A 21,756-nucleotide genomic window follows, 5' to 3' on the forward strand; every position below is an offset into this window, starting at 1 on the left:
GGAGAGGACGTGGTGATTCTGTGCCTGCTGCGGGCGCCGGTGACTCGTCGTCACTCAGTTTCAGCAGGGAACAGTCCTTCATGCGCAGCTTTGTCGGAGAGCGCCGTGCACCGCTGCTACGTGAAGACCAAATTGAAGCCGTTGTCGGGTGGATGGCAGCTAACGCCTCGGCATCGACTTCAGTTAGTGCCACATCCTCTCAGGCACAGAGCACTGGAGAGCAGCCATCTGTCTCTTCACCACCTGCCAAATTGGCCAGGCAGTCAGAGAGCCCAGTACAGGAGCCGTCTCTACTTCTGTTCTCTGAATCTCTTGGCTTGGAAACAGGGGGCCAGCCAAGCAGCATTGGAGAAATGGAAGAAGAGGCAGTGTGCAGTGATGCCCAAAAGCTTTATCTCTCTGACTCTGAAGAGGCAGGTGGGCCAGTGCCTCCGGTGACCACAGCGCAGTACGCATCTGATGATGAAACTCAGGTGCCGCTTTCTGATGCGTACTGTGCTGCCGAGACTACCCAGGAGGAGCAGTTGGTGGCAGAGGGTAGTGGAGATGATGAGGTCCTTGACCCATCGTGGCGTGAGGAACAGGAAGGTGGTGGGAGCAGCTCTGAGGAAGAGCTTCCCCTTACGGGCCAAAGAGGGAGAGGGAGGGGGAAGACTGCGGAGCCTGTAGCCTCCACTTTGGCACCCGTTAGGAGCCTGTCTCTTTCCAAAGCCAAAAAGGGCGCTCCCAAGACTTGCAGTGCCTGGTCCTTTTTTGACACAGTTGCAGATGACATTTTGTCAAATGCAAGCTGTGTCATCAGAAAGTAAAAAGAGGTAAAAGTGTCAGCAACCTCAATACCACAAATATGTGGAAACATGTGCGGAACAGGCACGCGGTGGAGTTACAGAAACACAGTGAAGACGTAGGCCAACCAACAGCGGCAGCTACCACCTCTTCATCTCGTGTTGCCTCTTCCTCCACTGTTGTCCAGAGACCTAGTGTAATTCCACCCACAGCACCACCTTCCCAGTCATCCTCACACTCCCAGTCTACTCTACAGCCATCGGTAGTCCAGGCATGGGAGAAAAGGCGGGCATTCTCGGCCAACCACCCCCGAGCACAGGCTCTGAATGCAGGCATTGCCAAACTGTTGTCCCTGGAAATGCTCTCGTTCAGGCTGGTGGAGACTGACAGCTTCCGTGACTTGATGGCATTGGCAGTCCCACAGTACAAGGTGCCCAGCCGCTTTTACTTCAGCAGGCAGGCTGTCCCTGCCCTGCACAGGCATGTTGAGGCAAACATAAAACATGCGCTACTGAACGCCGTCAGTAGCAAGGTCCACCTCACCACCGATGCGTGGACCAGTCAGCATGGACAGGGGCGATATGTTTCCCTCACTGCCCATTGGGTTAATGTTGTTGAGCCAGGTACAGATCGTGCGAGTGGCGCAGGACGTGTCCTGCCCACTCCAAGGATTGCAGGAATCCAGTCTGTACGCATCGACTCCTCCTCTTACACCAGTTCCTCTGATTCCTCTCTGCAGGATCCGTCACAGTCCACCTCCACATGGACCCGTGAACGTTTACCTATGACCGACATGAGCACAGCCGTGGCCAAACGTCAGCAGGCCGTCTTGAAACTAGTTTCATTGGGGCATCGAAGCCACACAGCGCAGGAGGTTACTGTGTGGTTACTGCCAGCGAATCTCCAGCCAGGCATGGTAGTGTGTGACAATGGCCGAAATCTGGTGGCAGCTTTGGCCCTTGGCAACCTCACTCACATCCCATGTCTGGCACATGTGCTCAATTTGGTTGTGCAGAGTTTTCTGAGGGACTATCCGGATCTTGATGCCCTGCTGCACAAGGTCCGCCTAGAGTGTGCTCACTTGCGGCGTTCCAGCTTGGCCAGATCCCGCATTGCTGCTCTGCAGCGCCGATTCCGCCTTCCGGAACACCGCATCATATGTGACCTACCTACCCGGTGGAATTCCACGTTACATATGTTGGAGCGGTTGTGTGAGCAGCAGAAAGCAGTTATGGAGTACCAGCTGCATCAGGCGCAAAGAAGTCGCAGTCAGCGCCGATCAGACTTCACAACCACAGAGTGGGCCACTATGAAGGACGTCTGCCAGGTTTTGCGTCCTTTTGATTATTCCACGCGGATGGCAAGTGCAGATGATGCACTAGTCAGCATGACTGTCCCCCTTATCTGCCTGCTTCAGCAAACTTTGCAAGGGTTAAGGGATGATGTGGTGGAAGAGGTGGAGGATGAGGAGTCACCTTTTCCATCAGCTTCTGGAGAGTCAGCGCCACGTGGTTCCTCACAAAGGGGTACGCAGGGGCCAATTTGTGAGGAGGATGAGGAGGAGTCAATGGAGGAGGAAGAGCTCCGTCCAGAGGAGGGAGCGACACAATTGTCCAGTGGTCAGTGTGTACAGCGAGGGTGGGGTGATGACGAGCGGGCAGAGATCATGTCTCAAGCAGGGGACAGCGTTTCTGGGCCAGTTGGCACTCTGCAGCACATGGTGGATTTCATGCTGCAGTGCCTGAGAAACGACCGCCGCATCGACCACATTCTCAACATGCCTGATTATTGGGTGTTCACCCTCCTCGATCCTCGCTACCGGGACAACGTCCAAAACCTCATCCCTGCGTTGACCCGGGAGCGTAAATTGCGGGAGTACCACGACACACTGGTGAATTCCATCATCTTCTCCTGTCCAACTGAGAGGAGTGCTGCTAGTGCTTTACAAAGCAGCTCAGTGCGTCGAGGCAGTGGGGGAGGCTCTGCCCAAAGAGGGAGCAGAAGCAGTGCCTCTGCCCAAGGCAAGCCCAGTATGGCACAACTCTGGCACACTTTTGTGTGCCCGCCCCAAATGTCTACACCATCACCGGCGGCTCCAGTCAGCAGGAGGCAACGGTTCCGTCAGATGGTGACAGACTACATGGCTTGCCCTCTTACTGTACTCCCAGACGGCTCTTCCCCGTTCAAGTTTTGGGTCTCTAAGCTGGATACATGGCCAGAGCTAAGCCAGTATGCATTGGAGGTGCTGGCTTGCCCTGCGGCTAGTGTCTTATCGGAACGTGTCTTTAGTGCCGCAGGTGGTGTACTAACAGACCGTCGCATGCGACTATCCTCCGATAACGTTGACCGGCTTACTTTCCTGAAAATGAACCAGGCCTGGATCTCGCAGGAATTTGCCACTCCTCTGCCTGATTAAGTAATTGGGTGTCATCCAGGTCTCCTGCTGTGTTCATCTTTCTACCACCTGAACTGCTATTCCTGGGCTCCAACACCGCCAGTTGCAGCTCAGAAGTGCAGGCTGCACAGTAAAAACATACGACCCAGTGTTATTGGGTTTCAGTAACGTCAGCTGATCCCCAGCTGTGTAGCCGGCAATGTGTCCTGCGACCGCCACGCTGGCACAACAACCTAAATGTAAGGGAACCTGCCCCCCCCCCCGTCGTTTGTTACTGAAAGAGCCATCTTGTGCAGCAGTAATGCTGCACAAGGAAAAGGTAGCTCTTTTTTTTTAGCTCTTTGCACACGCAGAACTTAACACTTATAAAATGTGTTCACTGATACCGTTATACCGTCCCGGAGCTGGGACTTTCCTTCGTAATGTGACGCAGCACAGCCGTCATTCCTACCCCCTTGGTGCCATGCGCTGCCTCCTCAGCGTTGTTTTAAGCTGTCACGGAGCCTGCGCTGTTCTGTTATCCCTTGGGCATGCCCTATTTGCGCTGCCTGTCTTCTGACATAATTTGGTGTCAGGCTGGCTGCGCCTGTGCGGCCGCGCTGCCCGAGATCCCGCCTCGCAGTGTCTTCTGATTGAGTCACACTGCGGGCCTGGGATCCATGGGCATGCGCAGTGCATATCTTCCCCTCGGGCTCTCGCTCATTTCCCTCCGCCTTCTTTAGACTGTGCGCCGTCAGCTGATCCCTAGCATGCCACGGCCGTGACACCGCACAGTCTGAAGAAGAGGGAAGGAGGGGAGTGAGAGTCGAGGTTATGCACTGTGCATGCCCATGGTTCCAAGGCCCGCAGTGGGATTACGTTAGACGAGACTGCGAGGTGGGATCTGGAGCAGCGTGGACGCACAGGCACTGACAGCCTGACACCAAATTATGTCAGAAGACAGGCAGCGCTAATTGGGCATGGCCAAGGGCTAACAGAACAGCGCAGGCTCCGTGACAGCTTAAAACAACGCTGAGGAGGCAGCGCACGGCATCAAGGGGATAGGAATGACAGCTGTGCTGTGTCCCATTACGAAGGAAATTCGCACCTCCGGAACGGTTTAACGGTATAAAGGGACACATTTTTAGTGTTTACTTCGGTGTTTGCAAGGAGCATAATTAAAAGAGCAACCTTTTCCTTTTGCATCCTTAGTGCTGCACAAGATGGCTCTTTCAGCTACAAACGTCTTGGGGGGGGGGTTAAAGGTTTCCTTTCAACTTGCTCCAATCAGGCTTCGGCCTACACTCTGTTCCTCTGCTCCTCCTGCTGTCCCTGGGCTCTAACACCGCCAGTTGGTGCCTGGAAGTGCTGTGTGCACAGTCAACAGTCGCTCCTCTGTTATTGGGGTTCAGTAACGTCAGCTGATCCCCAGCTGTGTGTGCGGCAATACCTCCAATCTGCTCCTCCTGCTGTCCCTGGGCTCTAACACCGCCAGTTGGTGCCTGGAAGTGCTGTGTGCACAGTCAACAGTCGCTCCTCTGTTATTGGGGTTCAGTAACGTCAGCTGATCCCCAGCTGTGTGTGCGGCAATACCTCCAATCTGCTCCTCCTGCTGTCCCTGGGCTCTAACACCGCCAGTTGGTGCCTGGAAGTGCTGTGTGCACAGTCAACAGTCGCTCCTCTGTTATTGGGGTTCAGTAACGTCAGCTGATCCCCAGCTGTGTGTGCGGCAATACCTCCAATCTGCTCCTCCTGCTGTCCCTGGGCTCTAACACCGCCAGTTGGTGCCTGGAAGTGCTGTGTGCACAGTCAACAGTCGCTCCTCTGTTATTGGGGTTCAGTAACGTCAGCTGATCCCCAGCTGTGTATCCGGCAACGTGTCATGCGACCGCCACGCTGGCACAACTAAAATGTAAGGGGACCTGTCCCCCCCCCCCCCCCAGGCGTTTGTTACTGAAAGAGCCACCATGTGCAGCACTAATACTGCACAAGGGAAAGGTCGCTCTTGAAATTATGCTCCTTGCAAACGCTGAACTACACACTCATGTAATGTGTCCCCTCACACCGTCCAACCGTCCCGGAGGTGGGACTTTCCTTTGTAATGTGACGCAGCACAGCCGTCATTGCTACCCCCTTGGCACCGTGCGCTGCCTCCTTAGCGTTGTTTGATTCCGTCATGGACCCTGCGCTGTTATGTTATCCCTTGGCCATGCACAGTTTGCGCTGCCCGTCCTCTGACATCATTTGTTGTCGTCCTGGCTGCGCCTGTGCATCCACGCTGCCCGAAATCACACCTCGCAGTGTTGTCTAATGTGATCCCACAGTGGGCCTGGTATCCATGGCCATGCGCAGTGCATATACTAGCCTCTCACTCCCCTTCTTCACGCTTCTTCAGACTAGGCGGCGTCAGCTGATCCCTAATAGCATGCCACGGCCGTGACGCCGCACAGTCTGAAGAAGCAGGAAGGAGGTGAGTGAGAAGCGATGATATGCACTGCGCATGCCCATGGATCCCTGGCCCGCAGTGGGACTACATTAGATGACACTGCAAGGTTGGATCTCGGGCAGCTTGGACGCACAGGCACTGCCAGCCTGACACCTGCATGATGTCAGAAGACGGGCACCGCTAACTGTGCATGGCCAAGGGATAACATTACAGCGCGGGCTCCGTGACAGAACCAAACAACGTTGAGGAGGTGGCGCCCGGCACCAAGGGGGTTGGAATGACGGCTGTGCTGTGTCACATTACAAAGGAAAGTCCCACTTCCGGGATGGTTTGACGGTGTGAGGGGACACATATGAGCGTGTACTTCAGCGTTTGCAAGGAGCATAATTTTCGGAGCCACTATTTTCCATGTGCAGTATTACTGCTGTACAAGATGGCTCTTTCAGCAACAAATGCCTGGGGGGGGGGGTTAAAGGTTCCCTTTCAACTTGCTCCACTGCAGGCTTCGGCCTACACTCTGCTCCTCTTTGATTCCCTGGGTTTCAACACTGTCAGTTGCCACCTGGAAGTGTTGTCTACACAGAAAAAACACTAGGTGATGTGTCAGTGGGGTTCAGCACCGCCAGCTGTTCCCCTGCTGTGTAGTCGGCAACGTGTCCAGCACAAGCCACGCTGGCACAACAGAAGAAAAGCTGCCACCAGTGCAGGCTTCGGCCTACACTCTGCTCCTCTCCTCCTCCTGCTGACCCTGGGCTCAAACACCGCTAGTTTTTGCCCGGAAGTGCTAGCTGCACAGAGAAAAACACCAGCCAATGTGTTAGTGGGGTTCAGCAACGCCAGCTGTTCCCCTGCTGTGTAGCCGGCAACGTGACCTGCAAACGCCACGCAGGCACATGACTGAAATTAAAGGGAACCTGGCCCCACCCCCCCAGGTGTTTCTATGTACAGTTAGGGCCAGAAATATTTGGACAGTGACACAAGTTTTGTTATTTTAGCTGTTTACAAAAACATGTTCAGAAATACAATTATATATATAATATGGGCTGAAAGTGCACACTCCCAGCTGCAATATGATAGTTTCCACATCCAAATCGGAGAAAGGGTTTAGGAATCATAGCTCTGTAATGCATAGCGTCCTCTTTTTCAAGGGACCAAAAGTAATTGGACAATGGACTCTAAGGGCTGCAATTAACTCTGAAGGCGTCTCCCTCGTTAACCTGTAATCAATGAAGTAGTTAAAAGGTCAGGGGTGGATTCCAGGTGTGTGGTTTTGCATTTGGAAGCTGTTGCTGTGAGCAGACAACATGCGGTCAAAGGAACTCTCAATTGAGGTGAAGCAGAACATCCTGAGGCTGAAAAAAAAGAAAAAATCCATCAGAGAGATAGCAGACATGCTTGGAGTAGCAAAATCAACAGTTGGGTACATTCTGAGAAAAAAGGAATTGACTGGTGAGCTTGGGAACTCAAAAAGGCCTGGGCGTCCACGGATGACAACAGTGGTGGATGATCGCCGCATACTTAATTGGGGGAAGAAGAACCCGTTCACATCAACTGAAGTCCAGAACACTCTCAGTGAAGTAGGTGTATCTGTCTCTAAGTCAACAGTAAAGAGAAGACTCCATGACAGTAAATACAAAGGGTTCACATCTAGATGCAAACCATTCATCAATACCAAAAATAGACAGGCCAGAGTTAAATTTGCAGAAAAACACCTCAAGAAGCCAGCTCAGTTCTGGAAAAGTATTCTATGGACAGATGAGACAAAGATCAACCTGTACCAGAATGATGGGAAGAAAAAAGTTTGGAGAAGAAAGGGAACGGCACATGATCCAAGGCACACCACATCCTCTGTAAAACATGGTGGAGGCAACGTGATGGCATGGGCATGCATGGCTTTCAATGGCACTGGGTCACTTGTGTTTATTGATGACATAAGAGCAGACAAGAGTAGCCGGATGAATTCTGAAGTGTACCGGGATATACTTTCAGCCCAGATTCAGCCAAATGCTGCAAAGTTGATTGGACGGCGCTTCATAGTACAGATGGACAATGACCCCAAGCATACAGCCAAAGCTACCCAGGAGTTCATGAGTGCCAAAAAGTGGAACATTCTGCAATGGCCAAGTCAATCTCCAGATCTAAACCCAATTGAGCATGCATTTCACTTGCTCAAATCCAGACTTAAGACGGAAAGACCCACAAACAAGCAAGACCTGAAGGCTGCGGCTGTAAAGGCCTGGCAAAGCATTAAGAAGGAGGAAACCCAGCGTTTGGTGATGTCCATGGGTTCCAGACTTAAGGCAGTGATTGCCTCCAAAGGATTTGCAACAAAATATTGAAAATAAAAATATTTTGTTTGGGTTATGTTTATTTGTCCAATTACTTTTGACCTCCTAAAATGTGGAGTGTTTGTAAAGAAATGTGTACAATTCCTACATTTTCTATCAGATATTTTTGTTCAACCCTTCAAATTAAACGTTACAATCTGCACTTGAATTCTGTTGTAGAGGTTTCATTTCAAATCCAATGTGGTGGCATGCAGAGCCCAACTCGCGAAAATTGTGTCACTGTCCAAATATTTCTGGCCCTAACTGTATAACAGCCACCTAGTACAGCAGTACTGCTGCATTTGTACAAGGTGGCTGACTTTTTCTCCTTGCCCACGTGGAACTCAACACGTACAAAATGTGTCTCATTGAGACCATTCCACTGTCCCTGAGGTGTGACTTTCCTTTCTAATGATACGCAGCACCCCCCTTGGTAGCGTTTCCCGTCTTTTGTCATCATGGTTAGCTGGCTGCGCCTGTGCATCCGCCCTGCTAGAAACAACGCCCCTCGTTGTCATATTTATTTTGTCAGCGAGGGTGTGGTTTATGGGCACGAGCAGTGCATATGTTCGCCTGTCTTAACTCATCTCCTTCCGCCTTCTTCAGACTGTGCGGCCTCCTGGCCGTGGTAGGCGATAAGGGATCAGCTGAGGCCGCCCAGTCTGGAGCAGGTGTAAGGACATGTGTAAGCGGCAAACCTATTTACTGCACAAGGCCACGAATCCCAGCCACGCAGTGTGATTTTTTGAAAACACACTGTGGGTCTGGGATTCATGTCCATCGCTAACCGCAACGGCCGAAATGAAATGAGGTCAGAAGACAGGAAGCGCTCACAGCGCATGGCCAAGGGATCACAATAGCGCAGACTCCTGTACAGCAAATAACAACGCTCAGGAATCTGCGCCCAGTACCTAGGTGCAAATTTTGACACCTGTGCTGCGTCTCCTTAAAAAGACAAGTCACGCCTCCACAACTGTTTGACAGTATAATGGGCTAAATAGTGTACGTGTTTTAGTCAGCGTGTGCAAGGAGCAAAGCAAATAGAGCAACCTTTTACTTGTGCAGCGTTAATGCTGCACAAGGTGTGGCTCTTGTACCTTGCAACACCTGAGGGGGGTTAAAGGTAACCTTTGAAATTGGTTCAGCTAGGCTTTGGCCTACACTCTGCTCCTCTCCTGCTGACCCTGGGCTCAAACACCGCTAGTTTTTGCCCGGAACTGCTAGCTGCACAGAGAAAAACACCAGTCAATGTGTTAGTGAGGTTCAGCACCGCCAGCTGTTCCCCTGCTGTGTAGTCGGCATCGTGTCCAGCACAAGCCACGCTGGCACAACTGACCAAAAGCTGCCACCAGTGCAGGCTTCGGCCTACACATTGCTCCTCTCCTCCTCCTGCTGACCCTGGGCTCTAACACCGCCAGTTTTTGCCCGGACATGCGAGCTGCACAGAGAAAAACACCAGTCAATGTGTCAGTGGGGTTCAGCACCGCCAGCTGTTCCCCTGCTGTGTAGCTTGCAACGTGACCTGCAAACGCCACGCAGGCACATGAACTGAAATTGAAGGGAGCCTGCCCCCCACCCCCAGGTGTTTCTATGTAAAACAGCCACCTTGTACAGCAGTACTGCTGCATTTGTACAAGGTGGCTGACTTTTTCTCCTTGCCCACGTGGAACTCAACACGTACAAAATGTGTCTCATTGAGACCATTCCACTGTCCCTGAGGTGTGACTTTCCTTTCTAATGATACGCAGCACCACCCTTGTTAGCGCTGCCCGTCTTTTGACATCATTGGTTAGCTGGCTGCGCCTGTGCGTCTGCCCTGCTCGAAACAACGCCCCTCGGTGTCTTATTTTTTTGAACAGCGAGGGTGTGATTGATGGGCATGTGCAGTGCATATGTTTGCCTGTGTTCACTCATCTCCTTCCGCCTTCTTCAGACTGGGTGTCCTCATGGCCGCGGCAGGCGATAAGGGATCAGATGAGGCCGCCCAGTCTGAAGCAGGTGTAAGGACATGTGTGAGCGTCAAACATATTTACTGAACAAGGCCACGAATCCCAGCCACGCAGTGTGATTTTTTGAAAACACACTGTGGGTCTGGGATTCATGTCCATCGCTAACCGTAACGGCCGACATTAAATGAGGTCAGAAGACAGGAAGCGCTCACAGCGCATGGCCAAGGGATCCCAATAGCGCAGACTCCTGTACAGCAAATAACAACGCTCAGGAATCTGCGCACAGCAGCTAGGTGTAAATTTTGACACCTGTGCTGCATCTCCTTAAAAAGACTAGTAGTCACGCCTCCACTACTGTTTGACAGTATAATGGGCTAAATAGTGTACGTGTTTTATTCAGCGTGTGCAAGGAGCAAAATTAAATAGAGCAACCTTTGACTTGTGCATCATTAATGCTGTTCAAGGTGTGGCTCTTGTACCTTGCAACACCTGAGGGGGGGGTTAAAGGTAACCTTTGAAATTGGTTCAACTAGGCTTCGGCCTACACTCTGCTCCTCTACTCCTCCTGCTGACCCTGGGCTCAAACAACGCCAGTTTCTGCCCGGACATGCTAGCTGCACAGAGAAAAACACCAGTCAATGTGTTAGTGGGGTTCAGCACCGCCAGCTGTTCCCCTGCTGTGTAGTCGGCATCGTGTCCAGCACAAGCCACGCTGGCACAACTGACCAAAAGCTGCCACCAGTGCAGGCTTCGGCCTACACTCTGCTCCTCTCCTCCTCCTGCTGACCCCGGGCTCAAACACCGCCAGTTTCTGCCCGGACATGCTAGCTGCACAGAGAAAAACACCAGTCAATGTGTTAGTGGGGTTCAGCACCGCCAGCTGTTCCCCTGCTGTGTAGTCGGCATTGTGTCCAGCACAAGCCACGCTGGCACAACTGACCAAAAGCTGCCACCAGTGCAGGCTTCGGCCTACACTTTGCTCCTCTCCTCCTCCTGCTGACCCTGGGCTCAAACAACGCCAGTTTCTGCCCGGACATGCTAGCTGCACAGAGAAAAACACCAGCCAATGTGTTAGTGGGGTTCAGCACCGCCAGCTGTTCCCCTGCTGTGTAGCTGGCAACGTGTCCTGCAAACGCCACGCAGGCACATGAACTGAAATTGAAGGGAGCCTGCCCCCCACCCCCCCAGGTGTTTCTATGTATAACAGCCACCTTGTACAGCAGTACTGCTGCATTTGTACAAGGTGGCTGACTTTTTCTCCTTGCACACGTGGAACTCAACAAGTACAAAATGTGTCTCATTACAGACCATTACAATGTCCCTGAGGTGTGACTTTCCTTTTTAATGACACGCAGCACCCCCATTGTTAGCGCTGCCCGTCTCCTGACATCATTGGTTGGCTGGCTGTGCCTGTGCGTCCCCCCTGCCCGACACAACGCCCCCCGTTGTCTCATATATTTTGACTGCGAGGGTGTGATTGATGGGCACGAGCAGTGCATATGTTCCCCTGTCTTCACTCCCCTCCTTCCGCCTTCTTCTGACTGTGCGGCCTCATGGCCGCGGCATGCGATAAGGGATCAGCTGAGGCCGCCCAGTCTGAAGCAGGTGTAAGGACATGTGTGAGCGGCGAACATATTTACTGCACAAGGCCATGAATCCCAGCACCGCAGTGTGACTTTAGGAAAAGCCACTGTGGGTCTGGGATTTATGGCCATCGTTAACCGCAACGGCCAACATGAAATGAGGTCATGAGACGGCCTGCACTAACAGGGTATTGCCAAGGGATAACACAAGAGCGCAGTTTCCTGTACTGCAAATAACAACGGTAAGGAATCTGCGCACAGCACCTAGGTGTAAATTTGTACACCTGTGCTGCGTCTCCTTAAAAAGACTAGTAGTCACGCCTCCACTACTGTTTGACAGTATAATGGGCTAAATAGTGTACGTGTTTAATTCAGCGTGTGCAAGGAGCAAAATTAAATAGAGCAACCTTTGACTTGTGCATCATTAATGCTGTTCAAGGTGTGGCTCTTGTACCTTGCAACACCTGAGGGGGGGGTTAAAGGTAATCTTTGAAATTGGTTCAACTAGGCTTCGGCCTACACTCTGCTCCTCTACTCCTCCTGCTGACCCTGGGCTCAAACACCGCTAGTTTTTGCCCGGAACTGCTAGCTGCACACAGAAAAACACCAGTCAATGTGTTAGTGGGGTTCAGCAACGCCAGCTGTTCCCCTGCTGTGTAGTCGGCAACGTGTCCAGCACAAGCCACGCTGGCACAACAGAACAAAAGCTGCCACCAGTGCAGGCTTCGGCCTACACTTTGCTCCTCTCCTCCTCCTGCTGACCCTGGGCTCAAACAACGCCAGTTTCTGCCCGGACATGCTAGCTGCACAGAGAAAAACACCAGCCAATGTGTTAGTGGGGTTCAGCACCGCCAGCTGTTCCCCTGCTGTGTAGTCGGCATCGTGTCCAGCACAAGCCACGCTGGCACAACTGAACAAAAGCTGCCACCAGTGCAGGCTTCGGCCTACACTTTGCTCCTCTCCTCCTCCTGCTGACCCTGGGCTCAAACAACGCCAGTTTCTGCCCGGACATGCTAGCTGCACAGAGAAAAACACCAGCCAATGTGTTAGTGGGGTTCAGCACCGCCAGCTGTTCCCCTGCTGTGTAGCTGGCAACGTGTCCTGCAAACGCCACGCAGGCACATGAACTGAAATTGAAGGGAGCCTGCCCCCCACCCCCAGGTGTTTCTATGTATAACAGCCACCTTGTACAGCAGTACTGCTGCATTTGTACAAGGTGGCTGACTTTTTGTCCTTGCCCACGTGGAACTCAAAACGTACAAAATGTGTCTCATTGAGACCATTCCACTGTCCCTGAGGTGTGACTTTCCTTTCTAATGATACGCAGCACCCCCCTTGGTAGCGCTTCCCGTCTTCTGACATCATTGGTTGGCTTGTTGCGCCTGTGCGTCCGCCCTGCCTGAAACAATGCCCCTCGTTGTCTTATTTTGACTGCGAGGGTGTGATTGATGGGCACGAGCAGTGCATATCTTCACCTGTCTTAACTCATCTCCTTCCGCCTTCTTCAGACTGTGCAGCCTCATGGCCGCGGCATGCGAGAAGGGATCAGCAGAGGCCGCCCAGTCTGAAGCAGGTGTAAGGACGTGTGTGAGCGGCCAAAATATTTACTGCTCAAGGCCACGAATCACAGCACCGCAGTGTGACTTTATAAAAGGCACTGTGGGTCTGGGATTTATGGCCATCGTTAACCGCACCGGCCAACATGAAATGAGGTCATAAGACGGGCAGCTCTAACAGGGCATTGCCAAGGGATAACACAAGAGCGCAGACTCCTGTACAGCAAATAACAACGCTCAGGAAGCTGCGCCAAGCACCAAGGCGTTATTTGGGACACCTGTGCTGCGTCTCCTTAAAAAGCCAAGTCACGCATCCACTACAGTTTGACTGTAGAATGGGCTAAATTGTGTACGTCTTTCATTCAGCGTGTGCAAGTAGACAAATTAATAGAGCAACCTTTCACTTGTGCAGCATTAATACTGCACAAGGTGTGTCTCTTGTACTTTGTAACACCTGAGGGGGGGTTAAAGGTTTCCTTTGAAATTGGTTCAAATAGGCTTCGGCCTACACTCTGCTCCTCTCCTCCTCCTCCTGCTTCAACACGGGCTCTAACATCGCTAGTTTTTGACCGCAAGTGCTAGCTGCACAGAGAAAAACACACGCCATTGTGTTAGTGGGGTTCAGCAACGCCAGCTGTTCCCCCACTGTGTAGCCGGCAAAGTGTCCTGCAAACGCAACGCAGACACAAAGCTGCCTCCAGTGCAGGCTTCGGCCTACACTCTGCTCCCCCTGCTTACCCTTAGCTCCAACACCGCTAGTTGGGGCTCTAGGAAGACAATCTTTAATAGGCAACGCATCTGGGTTCCAGCACCGCCAGCTGGTTCTCGGCAGTGTTCTTGTCACAGGTACTCCCTCGTGCCAAGCCTGGTTTCAGCACCGTCAGCTGTTTCCGGGTTGTGTCAAGCTCACTGAGACGCCTATGCTTGCCCCGTCGTGGTGCGGTCGGGTTAGCCAACTCCAGGGTGCCTCCAGTTTAGGAGCTTCCTATGTGGGCTGCGTGAACTGGTAGTCAAGGCTGGTTCTGTAGTGCCAGTAGGCCCAGCTCCCCCTGTAGGACTGTTGGGGTTTGGTAACTGCGGCTGCCTCGCGGCCTAGCTGTTCTCTCCTCTCCTGTGGGCCTTGGGGTCCACCACCTGGTTCCAGCACCGTCAGCTGGTTCCAGGCCGAGCCTTTGGCTTAGGTGCCTCCTCCTGGGTATCCGAGTTCCGCCAACGTCAGGCGGTCCTTGGAAGTGCTTTTAAGCGCGGGCACCTACAGCTTAGTAACCGTGTTCCAGCACCGCCAGCTGGTCCTCGGTCGTGCCATTGGCTCTTGCACACTGGGGCAACGCATCTGGGTTCCAGCACCGCCAGCTGGTTCTCGGCAGTGTTTTTGTCACAGGTACTCCCTCGTGCCAAACCTGGTTTCAGCACCGTCAGCTGTTTCCGGGGTGTGTCAAACTCGCTGAGACGCCTATGTTTGCCCCGTCGTGTTGCAGTCGGGTTAGCCAACTCCAGGGTGCCTCCAGTTTAGGAGCTTCCTATGTGGGCTGCGTGAACTGGTAGTCAAGGCTGGTTCTGTAGTGCCAGTAGGCCCAGCTCCCCCTGTAGGACTGTTGGGGTTCGGTAACTGCGGCTGCCTCGCGGCCTAGCTGTTCTCTCCTCTCCTGTGGGCCTTGGGGTCCACCACCTAGTTCCAGCACCGTCAGCTGGTTCCAGGCCGAGCCTTTGGCTTAGGTGCCTCCTCCTGGGTATCCGAGTTCCGCCAACGTCAGGCGGTCCTTGGTAGTGCTTTTAAGCGCGGGCACCTACAGCTTAGTAACCGGGTTCCAGCACCGCCAGCTGGTCCTCGGTCGTGCCATTGGCTCTTGCACACTGGGGCAACGCATCTGGGTTCCAGCACCGCCAGCTGGTTCTCGGCAGTGTTCTTGTCACAGGTACTCCCTCGTGCCAAGCCTGGTTTCAGCACCGTCAGCTGTTTCCGGGTTGTGTCAAGCTCACTGAGACGCCTATGCTTGCCCCGTCGTGGTGCGGTCGGGTTAGCCAACTCCAGGGTGCCTCCAGTTTAGGAGCTTCCTATGTGGGCTGCGTGAACTGGTAGTCAAGGCTGGTTCTGTAGTGCCAGTAGGCCCAGCTCCCCCTGTAGGACTGTTGGGGTTTGGTAACTGCGGCTGCCTCGCGGCCTAGCTGTTCTCTCCTCTCCTGTGGGCCTTCGGGTCCACCACCTGGTTCCAGCACCGTCAGCTGGTTCCGGGCCGAGCCTTTGGCTTAGGTGCCTCCTCCTGGGTATCCGAGTTCCGCCAACGTCAGGCGGTCCTTGGCAGTGCTTCTAAGCGCGGGCACCTACAGCTTAGTAACCGTGTTCCAGCACCGTCAGCTGGTCCTCGGTCGTGCCATTGGCTCTTGCACAATGGGGCAACGCATCTGGGTTCCAGCACCGCCAGCTGGTTCTCGGCAGTGTTCTTGACACAGGTACTCCCTCGTGCCAAGCCTGGTTTCAGCACCGCCAGCTGTTTCCGGGTTGTGTCAAGCTCACTGAGACGCCTATGCTTGCCCCATCGTGGTGCGGTCGGGTTAGCCAACTCCAGGGTGCCTCCAGTTTAGGAGCTTCCTATGTGGGCTGCGTGAACTGGCAGTCAAGGCTGGTTCTGTAGTGCCAGTAGGCCCAGCTCCCCCTGTAGGACTGTTGGGGTTCGGTAACTGCGGCTGCCTCGCGGCCTAGCTGTTCTCTCCTCTCCTGTGGGCCTTCGGGTCCACCACCTGGTTCCAGCACCGTCAGCTGGTTCCGGGCCGAGCCTTTGGCTTAGGTGCCTCCTCCTGGGTATCCGAGTTCCGCCAACGTCAGGCGGTCCTTGGTAGTGCTTTTAAGCGCGGGCACCTACAGCTTAGTAACCGGGTTCCAGCACCGCCAGCTGGTCCTCGGTCGTGCCATTGGCTCTTGCACACTGGGGCAACGCATCTGGGTTCCAGCACCGCCAGCTGGTTCTCGGCAGTGTTCTTGACACAGGTACTCCCTCGTGCCAAGCCTGGTTTCAGCACCGCCAGCTGTTTCCGGGTTGTGTCAAGCTCACTGAGACGCCTATGCTTGCCCCGTCGTGGTGCGGTCGGGTTAGCCAACTCCAGGGTGCCTCCAGTTTAGGAGCTTCCTATGTGGGCTGCGTGAACTGGTAGTCAAGGCTGGTTCTGTAGTGCCAGTAGGCCCAGCTCCCCCTGTAGGACTGTTGGGGTTCGGTAACTGCGGCTGCCTCGCGGCCTAGCTGTTCTCTCCTCTCCTGTGGACCTTCAGGTCCACCACCTGGTTCCAGCACCGTCAGCTGGTTCTCGGCAGTGTCTTTTGCTCTTGTACCTTCTGCTCCCCATCCTGGTTCCAGTACCGTCAGCTGGTTCCGGGCAGAGCCTTTGGCTTAGGTGCCTCCTTCTGGGTATCCAAGTTCCACCAACGTCAGGTGGTCCTTGGTAGTGCTTTCGGTCACGGGTACCTCCTGCTTAGTAACCGGGTTCCAGTAACGTCAGCTGGTCCTCGGTAGTTCCATTGGCTCTTGGACCTTCGGCTACCCATCCGGGTTCCAGTACCGTCAGCTGGTTCTCGGCAGTGTCTTTTGCTCTTGTACCTTCTGCTCCCCATCCTGGTTCCAGTACCGTCAGCTGGTTCCGGGCAGAGCCTTTGGCTTAGGTGCCTCCTTCTGGGTATCCGAGTTCCGCCAACCTCAGGCGGTCCTTGGTAGTGCTTTTTAGCACGGGTACCTCCTGCTTAGTAACCGGGTTCCAGTAACGTCAGCTGGTCCTCGGTAGTTCCATAGGCTCTTGAACCTTCGGGTAGCCATCCGAGTTCCAGTTCCATCAGCTGGTTCTTGGCATTTTCTCAGCCTTCTTGTACCTTCTGCTACATTTCCAAGTTGAAGACCCTAAAGTCGACGACCCGGAAGACCACCCCGATGACGACGACGACGACCCGGAAGACCACCCCGATGACGACGACGGCTGAGACGACGACGGCGGAGATGACGACACTGGAGACGACGACCCTGGAGACGACGACATGGAAGACCGAGAAGCAGAAGAACAAGAGGCTGCAGAACAAAGAGCAGAAGAACATTAAGCATAAGACTTAATATCAGAGCAAAAGATATTATCTAAATTATATGCAGAAGAAGACTAAGCAGTGTATGGGGGTGAGTCCGTTCCTCCTCGTGGTGCCCCTGGATAAAGCCTGATGCTGCAGGCCAAACTGAACGCGGACAAATGTAACTTTTGTGACTGGCAGAACGGAAGGTGTAATCTTCCAACTTTTATAGATAACAACTACGGGAATGCCTGTCACAAATGAGAATATGATGAAGAAGTAGAATAGGAAGAATAATAACAGTGGAATAAAAAGAATATGTAGAATAGGAAGAATAATAATAGTTGAATAAAATGAATATGAAGAATGTAATAAAAAAAAAAAATAGGTAGAAGATGAAGAAGAAGATGAATAAGGTGAAGAAGAAGTTGATGTCAAAGATGCTGATGATGATGAAGATGAAAGTGTGGGAAAAGTAAAAAAAAAAAAGAAAAAAAAAGAAGGGGAAGGGCGTGGAATAGTGAAACATCAATATCTGACAAAATAAAAAAAAATTTCCATACTCAATATCTTTTTCACTCCGAACGTCTTAAAAAAAAAAAAAACATGCTATTCTATTTGATTGGGCTAAACCTCATTGCCTTTAATGTCTCCGCCACCTCCCACAATACATCCTACATTATTCTTAGTTGTTTTCCTTGATGTAGAATGAACCTACAAGGAAAGAAAGGGTTTATTTTAATTCCGATATTTTGGTCCCATTGACTTGCATTGGGATCGGGTATCGGTATCGGCGATATCCGATATTTTTTGAATATCGGCCGATCCCAACCGATACCGATACTTTCCGATATCGGAAGGTATCGCTCTACACTACTTATAACCCATGGGCCATAAATTTAAGATCTTCGGGCCTCACCTTTAGACTTTATCCGGACACCTCTGGATTCTTTTCTTCTAACTACCTTAAAGTCCAGGCCACAGCAAGAGGCACTTGAAACTGAAATTAAATCCCTCTTAGCCAAACAGGTTTTAATAGACATCCCGTCATCTCAAGTTGGGAGAGGATTTTACTCTCCCTTGTTTCTTATTACTAAACCTGATGGCTCCTTCAGGACTATAATTAATTTGAGGAAACTGAACACCTTCATAAGACCAAAAACATTTAAAATGGAATCCATTCGTTCAGCCATAAAAAATTAAAAATATTCCCAAACTGTTACATGGTAGTACTGGATCTTAAGGATGCTTATTACCATCTTCCCATACACCAGTTACACCAACAGTTTCTTCAGGTAGCAGTTTTTATAGATGGTCAGGTTCGTCATCTACAATACAGAGCAATGCCCTTTGGGTTGTCTATGGCTCCGAGGGTTTTTACTAAATTGTTATTAGAAGTAATGTCCTATCTACGATTAAAAGACACACTGGTCATTCCGTATCTAGATGACCTGTTGATTGTAGGCAGGACCCCCCTCCAGTATGAACAAAGGTTGGAGGAAATTGTGGTTTCTTTACAAACACTTGGCTGGATTGTCAATTGGGAAAAGTCCAGACTCCAGCCCGTAACTTGTCAAAAATTCCTGGGGCTCCTTTTAGATTCAGTTGACCAGATATGTTGGCTTCCTGAGGATAAGAAGGCCTCCATAATTGATAAAGTGGGCTTAGCGATTAAAAAACGCAGTATGTCATTAAGAAGTGCCATGCCCTTGCTAGGTTCACTGACTTCATGTATTCCTGCAGTTCAGTGGGCACAATTTCACACAGGACAACTTCAGAAATTTGTGTTAGATGAAAACATTAATAAAAGTGGACGTTTGAATCAGACAGTTATGTTAACTTTAGAGGTGGTACACTCCCTTACATGGTGGTTGGATTGGGAAAATCTTTCGAGAGGAGTTCTATGGGTGATCACTCCTTCTAGTATAGTGACCACAGATGCTAGTCCTGAAGGTTGGGGAGCACATTTCCAGGATCAGATGGTTCAGGGTCTTTGGTCCAGATCGGAAACTAATAATTCCTCAAATGTTAAAGAATTAGGAGCTATATATTATTCCCTACTCCACTTTCTTCCCCAGCTGCGAGGCTCTCACACAAGGGTTCTCTCCGACAACACCATTGCGGTGGCCTATCTAAACCGTCAAGGCGGTACTCGGTCGGACTCTCTCATGAAAGTTGCATCCAACATCATGAAAATTGCCGAAGGTCATCTGTTGTCCCTGTCAACGGTTCACATCAGAGGCATAGACAATTTTCGTGCCGATTTCCTCAGCTGTCACACCCTTCAAGGGGAATGGATGCTCAACAGGAGGATTTTCGGACTAATAACAGCCTGATGGGGTATACCCCAGATAGACTTGTTTTCAACAAGATCCAACCGTCAGGTCAAAGTATTTACCTCTCTATGCAGACAGGACAATCCGGACATATTCGATGCCCTTCAGGTGCCATGGACGTTCAGCCTGGCTTATGCTTTTCCCCCATGGAATCTACTGCCCATAGTTATAAGAAAAATAAGGGAGGAAGGAGCAAGAGTGCTGTTGATAGCCCCATTCTGGCCCAAGAGGCCATGGTTTTCATGGCTCAGGGCGATGTCAATTATAGACCCTTGGATTCTGCCTCAGACCAAGGACCTGCTCTCTCATGGTCCATTCCTCCACCCTCAGGTGAAAGGCATGAACTTGACTGTCTGGAATTTGAGAGGCAGTTATTAAATCTTAGAGGATTTTCTAGAGGGCTAATAGATACCCTCATGAATAGTAGATAGCCTTCTACTACCAAAATTTACGTTAAAATCTGGGGAAAAAATTTTTTGGGGAATTCCATAATACACAACTTTCTGCTGAGATTCCTATATTCTCAATACTAGAGTTTCTTCAGAGAGGTCGAGAGTTAGGGCTCTCTGTAAGCACTCTGAAGGTTCAAATTTCAGCTCTAGGAGCTCTCTTTAGTTATGAAGTTGCAGGCGATAGGTGAATATCCCGTTTTGTGTCAGCTTGTGAGAGGTCCAAACCAGTTCACAGGTCCCTCAGTGGGATCTAACGCTAGTCCTAGATGCATTGACACAGTGCCCCTTTGAGCCTCTGCATACAGCCTCATTGAGGGTTATTTCATTAAAGACGGTGTTGTTGGTAGCGTTAGTATTTGCTAGGAGAGTGAGCGATCTCCAAGCCTTATCAATAGATCCTTCATTTCTATCCGTTACATCTGACAGAATAATTTTGAAAACTGACCCGTCTTATCTTCCTAAGGCAGCCACTAGTTTTCATAGATCCCAGGGATCTTTTTACCTACCTTTTATGGAGACCACTCAACTCCAGAAGAAATGAGGCTTCATACCCTAGATGTTAAAAGGACTGTTCTGACTTATTGAGAGAGAACTAGGGACTGGAGGAAGAGTAGGGCTCTCTTTGTGTCTTTCCAGGGAAAGAACAAAGGATCCAGAGTCACAAAGAACACGTTGTCACGCTGGATCAGAGATGCCATTGTCTTGGCATATAAAGCTAGAGGAAGAGATCCACCACTGCATGTAGGAGCACACTCTACAAGAGCCTTGTTGACTTCCTGGGCAGAGAAGGCGAACGTGCCAATAGACCTTATATGTAAGGCTGCAACTTGGTCTTCGCCTAGTACCTTCTATAAGCACTATAGATTAGACCTATCTTCTGCTTCTGATCTAGCCTTTGGGATATCGGTCCTTGACTCAGTAAACCCACCCAATCTATAGTCTCTGTAAATCTCTCTAGTGGGTGCTGTCGTGGCGAATAGAAAATACCGGATTACTCACCAGTAATGCTCTTTTACAGAGCCCACGACAGCACCCATTCACATCCCTCCCTTTTTATAGTAGCACGTGGTGCCGTTGTGGTGAGGTGTAAATAATAGAATATTATAGTAGAAGGTTGTAAATATGTATATATACCTGATCCTATTAACTAAAAACTGGCGGCGGTTCCTCCTATTCTCTGTAAAACAACTGAGGAGCGAAGGGGGACCGCCCCTTTTATCTCTCTGTAGGTTTCCTGTTCCTAGGGGCGGATCCCCTCTCTCTCTAGTGGGTGCTGTCGTGGGCTCTATAAAAGAGCATTACCGGTGAGTAATCCGGTATTTTTCACCCCTTCTTCCCAGAGCCATAACTTTCTTTTATTTTTCCTCTACTTAGCCTTATAAGGGCTTGTGGGGTTTTTTTTTGTGCAGGAAGAGATGTAGTTTTGACTAACACCATTCACTTTAACATTTAATCTAGTGGAAAACATGGAAAAAAAAATTCCAATTCCGGTGAAATTGTGGCATTCACTGTATGGTAAAAATGACTCTGAAACATGAAAGCCAAAATTTCATAGTTTCTTATTTATTTACATGGCGGAAAAAAAATTCAGAAGTTTGTAAAATAAACAGAAAACAAAAATTGGGGTTTGTCACAATTTTGCGAGATCAGAACAGGCTTACCTTTGTACTAATACCAAACTTCAGTACATTTTGATTGGTTTTTTATTACATTTTTTTTTAGGGAGGAGTGGTGATTGAAGAACCGCAGTTCTTTTTTTCTCATTATGGATTCTATTGTATTGCTTATTATATTTTGATACACTAGACTTTAAAGGACACGGAGATTCCAAACAATGTTTTCATTTTCGTTTGTAGTGGATGAAAGAAATATGGAGCGACTCAAATTTTTATTTATATATATATA

General features: G+C 50.8%; 1 protein-coding gene across 6 annotated transcripts in view; it reads left to right on the forward strand.

Annotated features, from left to right (window-relative positions):
• Positions 1-21,756, forward strand: part of ERICH2 (glutamate rich 2) — a 49,516-nt gene that overhangs the window by 17,187 nt on the left and 10,573 nt on the right. The gene's annotated exons all lie outside the window — the stretch shown is intronic.

The sequence above is a fragment of the Ranitomeya imitator genome, chromosome 7 (genome assembly GCF_032444005.1).
Source record: "Ranitomeya imitator isolate aRanImi1 chromosome 7, aRanImi1.pri, whole genome shotgun sequence".
In the NCBI taxonomy this organism is placed as follows: Eukaryota; Metazoa; Chordata; class Amphibia; order Anura; family Dendrobatidae; genus Ranitomeya; species Ranitomeya imitator.